This window comes from Bradysia coprophila, unplaced genomic scaffold (assembly GCF_014529535.1).
Source record: "Bradysia coprophila strain Holo2 unplaced genomic scaffold, BU_Bcop_v1 contig_93, whole genome shotgun sequence".
NCBI classification, from domain to species: domain Eukaryota; kingdom Metazoa; phylum Arthropoda; class Insecta; order Diptera; family Sciaridae; genus Bradysia; species Bradysia coprophila.
The window spans coordinates 293022-299654 of record NW_023504021.1 but is presented as its reverse complement, the minus strand read 5'-3'; positions in this window follow the sequence as shown (position 1 = coordinate 299654).

Genomic DNA, 6633 nt, shown 5'->3' with positions numbered 1-6633 from the left:
GGAAAATGCGGTAATTACATTGCTGCATAAAAAAGGAGACATAACAAAGCTGGAAAATTACCGGCCCATAAGCCTATTGTCAACACTCTACAAGTTGTTTCTGAAAATCATTACGAAGAGGAACACTAACAAGTTCGACTTCTACCAACCTGTTGAGCAAGCTGCTTTCAGATCTGGTTTCAGCACAAACGACCATTTGCAAGTGATGAGAACGCTTATTGAGAAGTGTCGTGAATACAACATCGACATAGTCTTCCTATTCATAGACTTCGAAAAAGCTTTCGATTCAGTGGAAACATGGGTCGATATTGGACGCATTAGACGAATGTAGAGTAGACTCAAGGTACTCCACCACAATTCGATATGTGTACAAAAATGCTACTTCATGTATAAAACTTCATAAGAGCACGGAGAAATTCAGAATCGGCCGAGGTGTAAGGCAGGGTGACACTATTTCACCGAAATTATTCACGGCGATTCTGCAGAGTGTTTTTAGGAAGTTAAACTGGAGTAAAATGGGAATAAAGATAAATGGCGATTACCTGAACAATCTCCGCTTCGCTGATGACATTGTACCGATAGCAGCGAATCTAGGTCAGGCTCAGCTTATGCTACAACAGTTAAGTGAAGAGGCAAGCAAAGTTGGCCTCAATATGAACTTATCGAAAACAAAAGTCATGACCAACATCGTTTTCATCAAATCGTTCTTTTGAAATTCAAATTACGGCATGAAAAATTAATGAAAGTTATTGTACGCTCCCACACGCACCGAAAAAGGTACCTGTTGAAATAACAGCCCATTTGTTTGCACAATATCACTAATGCTGCACTCAATGCAATGTATGTTCATATTCAACTATAATTAGGTTCTCTCCTAAATTTTTTTTATTTTTTTTGGATGTCGAAAATTATTTTCAGTAAATTATTCTATCATACATCACAAATTTTCTTATTTGTTTTCCAATTGTAAAAAGTATTGGTAAAGTTAGCAGAATTACCAACGTTTGTCAACATGCGACCAGCGCGCCATCTTAATTATTCACAAGAAGCTGTTACAATTTACATGTATCGGGATTTTTTTCAGAGAGGCAGGCAAACCAAATTTCCTTTAAATTTTAGAATTTGAGCCTTCAAATTTTGTTATTTGAATTTGTCACTTTCAATCAACTTTACAAAAAAACAACACATTTTTTTGGCATAGTGTAGAATAATTTTTAGTTGATCCTTGTATACGGAATTAAAATAAATTCATATGCTTGAACCTAATTGTTTCAACGTTTGATTTTCATTTGGTACAATAAATAAGGAATTGCGTAATGGGATGTTGTTACAAGTGTTGAAATGGGGTCGTGTGCTGAAAAAATTCACATTAGAACACTTGTAACACATCATGATTTGTGCCAACCGAGAATTGAAATAGACAAAAGCACAAAAAATCTTAATTTTCATTGTAAACAATCACTCTTCAAATTTGATCGATCACATTGGTTTGCATTTTCTAATAACTCATGCAAATTCCATATCAACACTTAGTTTGTAATTTTGGATTTTTTAATTTTAAATCTAGTTATCGGAAATCCGTCGTATTTCAATTCTCGGTGGCACAATAAAATTTAACACAACTGGGAACGAAAAGTGAAATATTGAATAAACAAAGAAATCAAATCAATAATAACACAAATAGTTGATAAAAAATCACATTACTTCAAAACATTCAGTTCAATAATCACCAATTGTCAGTGCAAAGTTGCAGCAAATTAGAAAAAATTCTATTTCCAGGAACATCACTGACAATTGCCGATTTTGTAAAAACTACGGAATATAACGAAGTTGCCGAATTCACTACAAAAATTGACAAAAATTGAAAAGACTTACCGCGAAATTGAACACTACTTCTTCTTCTTCTTTCTTCTTCTTTTTCAGCCTGTTTCTATCCACTGCTGGATGTAGGCCTCTCCAACTTCTTTCCATTTCGTACGATCCATTGCCATTTGCTGCCAGTTTGTACCTGCAATATTCTTAATTCCGTTTGTCCATCTCTCTGGTGGTCTACCTATAGCTCGTCTTTTATATGGTCGCCAGTTCATGATCTTTTTGGTCCAACGTTCGTCTGTCCTTCTTGCAATATGTCCCGCCCAGCTCCATTTCAGAGATGCTATTCTTTCCATGACATCAACGACCTTGGTTTGTTGTCGAATCCATTGATTCGTCATTCTGTCTCTGAGTGTTATTCCAAGCATACTCCGTTCCATGGCTCTTTGTGTCACTCTCAATTTATCTTCGGATGCTTTTGTTAAAGTTAACGTTTCCGCTCCATAAGTGAGCACTGGAAGGACACAAGTGTCGAAAACTTTGCGTTTCAGACTATTATTCATTTTGCTTTTGAAAATTAGTCTGAGTTTTCCGAACGCTGCCCATGCAAGACCAATCCTACGTCTTATTTCTGCAGTTTGGTTGTCCAGACCTAACTTCAGTTTATGTCCTACAGTTTATGAACACTACACTACACTTAAATTATTAGAACTCCAAAATAATTTATCACGCAAAAAAAATGATTTGATATTAATGTGAAAACACATCAAAACACATCAACAATATGTATCGAACGGCTTGTCAAGAACTTAGTAAGTGCCCAATGAATTACGTTTATAAAATGGATTCAGCAAAAGTGATAAACGATTTCCACATTAGAATAAGTAGAGGTGTGCGCCGGTGAGCTTTCGTTCGGCGGCGGTGTGAATATAATGAAGGTTTTTTTATCGGCGGCTCGCTTCGGCGCAATAAAGTATTTATTAGGCGGCGGCGGCAGAGGTGTGCGTCGGTGAACTTTCGTTCGGCGGCGGTGTGAATATAATGAAGGTTTTTTATCGGCGGCTCGCTTCGGCGCAATAAAGTATTTATTAGGCGGCGGCGGCAGAGGTGTGCGTCGGTGAACTTTCGTTCGGCGGCGGTATGAATATAATGAAGGTTTTTTTTATCGGCGGCTCGCTTCGGCGCAATATAGTATTTATTAGGCGGCGGCGGCAGAGGTGTGCGCCGGTGAACTTTCGTTCGGCGGCGGTGTGAATATAATGAAGGTTTTTTATCGGAGGCTCGCTTCGGCGCAATAAAGTATTTATTAGGCGACGGCGGCAGAGGTGTGCGTCGGTGAACTTTCGTTCGGCGGCGGTATGAATATAATAAAGGTTTTTTATCGGAGGCTCGCTTCGGCGCAATAAAGTATTTATTAGGCGACGGCGGCAGAGGTGTGCGTCGGTGAACTTTCGTTCGGCGGCGGTGTGAATATAATGAAGGTTTTATATCGGCGGCTCGCTTCGGCGTAATATAGTATTTATTAGGCGGCGGCGGCAGAGGTGTGCGCCGGTGAACTTTCGTTCGGCGGCGGTGTAAATATAATGAAGGTTTTTTATCGGAGGCTCACTTCGGCGCAATAAAGTATTTATTAGGCGACGGCGGCAGAGGTGTGCGTCGGTGAACTTTCGTTCGGCGGCGGTATGAATATAATGAAGGTTTTTTTATCGGCGGCTCGCTTCGGCGCAATAAAGTATTTATTAGGCGACGGCGGCAGAGGTGTGCGCCGGTGAGCTTTCGTTCGGCGGCGGCGTGAATATACTGAAGGTTTTTTATCGGAGGCTCGCTTCGGCGCAATAAAGTATTTATTAGGCGGCGGCGGCAGAGGTGTGCGCCGGAGAGCTTTCGTTCGGCGGCGGCGTGAATATACTGAAGGTTTTATATCGGCGGCTCGTTTCGGCGCAATAAAGTATTTATTAGGTGGCGGCGGCAGAGGCGTGCGCCGGTGAACTTTTGTTTGGCGGATTTGTTCACGCGGATTTCTTCGCTCGTTACACTGACGTAGAGAGAAAAATCATGTGTTAATCAATTTTGTAGTTAGACAAGAGACTTTTACACGAATGAAAGACTTGGAAATCATTGTATTGGGACTCTATTTTTTTGCTTGTGGAGTTGGAAGGGATCGTCAGACTTTCCGGACAGATCAATTACTCTTCGTTTAAAAGCTTCAGACTGTAGGACTTTATTAACAGGGTTTTTAGATGAACCGGGGACTAAAGTACTGAAATTGTGAATAAATTACCTAATCTTTCCCGAAAGCCAAGTACGTCGCAAGTATGCAACCAAATCAGCGCAGAATTTAGCTGATGGCCCGTCGCTCGGCGAGTGTCGTTCAATATGGTCAATGGCTGGCTCCATGTACTTGTTTTTGAGAAAGCACAGCCCGAATGCTTTTGTTGCACATTCGCGCGCTACCTTCAGAGTTGGATCGCGATATATGCAATATAAACCGTTTGAGTTTGAAAAAATATGTTTTGTATAGGAAAGCGTTCAGTACGTCTCAACAAACTAAAGAACGTAAAACATATTTGTACATTTAGCCACCCTACGTCCGTCATCGCTTCTATTGTCTTCAAAAACATATTGTGTGCTTGTCATGATATGTATCAGAAGTTTGTTTATTTATGTGTCTCATCTAAAATACTCGCCAGCAAAACTTTGATCATTAAATTCAACGGCAAAATTGATCTAAATGTTAGAATAATTGGGCAAAAGTGTTATTAATAAATCGTTTTTAGTACTTTTTACATTAATTACAACATTCAAACATCGATTTTAGGGGGTGCCGGTGAACTACACTTTAGCCCAAAATTCTTTTTTTCCCCGATTGGTATCGACAAAAGTAAGGTCAAGTTCGAAAATGGGCATGGTAGGGTCGGCCCCTCCAGAGCTAGGGCCCTATAGGTGTTTTTCAGTCTTTCGACGGTATCTACCGAAATAGGCACGTAATAGCTGCTTGTGATATATCAAATGAAAGGTATTGACGAGTAGAACAAAGTTGCTGAACATTGTTTTTGGGTAAGATGCAACGTGGGCTTGTTGGGAGGGCTCAAAGGTCGTTACTCGGCCCTATGTGTTTTTAGACCCGCACGAAGTACTGGGGTCTTATAGGTTTACGCATACGTTTGTAACACGTCGAATTGGACTCCCTGAGTAAGGGGAAACCTATTGTGGTTGTCTAGAGATGCCAAATCCGCGAAAAAAAAATGTCCGTCTGTCCGTCTGTCTGTCTGCACGATAACTTGAGTAAAACGCATCCGATTTTGAAAATTCTTTTTTTTCCCGTTTGGTAATGTCAAAAGACAGGCTAAGTTCGAAGATGAGTGATTTTGGATCGACCCCTCCCGAGCTGTGGCCCAATAAGTGCTTTACGGTTTTTCGAAGATATCTCCGGACATTTAAACGTTAAACTTGTAAGTGATACGTCAAATAAAAGGTATTTACAATACCGATCGACAAAAAAAAATTTATGGAAATCGGATGACCGACTCGTGAGTTAGACCCCTTGGTGTGAAACAGGCACAGGGCGGCAAGCAGTTTTTGCTTGTAGGTCAGCCACATTTGAACAAATTTCGTCTGTTTTAGCTTTATTAGATAGGTATTGACCGTACCAATCAGGGAAAAAAAACGTTTATGAAATTATGTTCTCCGGAGCGTGAGCTAGGTCTCTTGGAGTGAGCTCTTATCTGGCTACTCGGAAGTACAGTGAACGTGGTGTATTTTGACAATATCTCGAGTAAATTTTGACCGAATTTCATGAATTTTTTTTTGTTTGAAAGGTATTAACGAATGTATAGCGTCGGTATTATTTCCGGTCTCCTAACAAAATGGCTGCCGGCGGCCATATTGGATTTTAGTAAAATAGAAATATCTTGGGAAAAATGATACTTAGAGAGTTTCTGTTAACATGGAAATAATTTGTTATGTGTGTGATTTCAGGGATTCCATATATGGACATCTATATATACCTATATACAGCTATATTGAGCTATATACAGGCATATAGAGCTATATAATAGCATATTCCTCTGTGAAATGTTTATTTACAGTGAAATATAGGTAAATATAGCGGTATATAGCTGTTTAAATAGGAATTGATCATTCGCATCAAAAAGTTTTTTATTTTTAAATGATCAAAGACACTATGTTCATTCAAAATTTAAGTTTAAAAAAAATCTACGCGTTCAAATTAGTTTTATAAAAATAAAATTAAAATTAATTCATTTTTGCACTGACTGCGAAATCGCACCTTGTCAGCACCTTGTCAGTTTGCTGTCTACTGAAATGTATGGAATTTATGAAATTTTTATTTTTTTTGGTTGGTACCATTTGCTATGCAGTAAGTGAATATTAGCGCGAATACTTTGAATATGTAGTTTCAATTTGATTTATAAAAAAATTAAAACAATATTTACCCATGCCGTAGAAGTACTTTTGTCTTATAAAATCATAATTTATCGAAATAAAATAAAAAGTCCTGAATGCGAATGAAAATTTTTGAAATTTGACTTCGTACGGGGCTGTCTATATTGCCTCCGGCAATTTAATTGTATATGATAACAAGGCAAAGAGTGGATAATGTAAGTGATTTAAAAGGAAGAATAGTTTTTCAGCAGAGAAGAAAATGAAGTAAGAGAAATGAAGAGTTTCACATTAAAGGCTTTTGATACGAATAGGTGTTTCGTACGGGTCGGCGTTAGCTATGTTTTGCACATAAATCGAGTAAATCTCATCCGATTTTGCTAGTTTTAGTTTTTTATGGAAGGTAATTGAATACCGAAA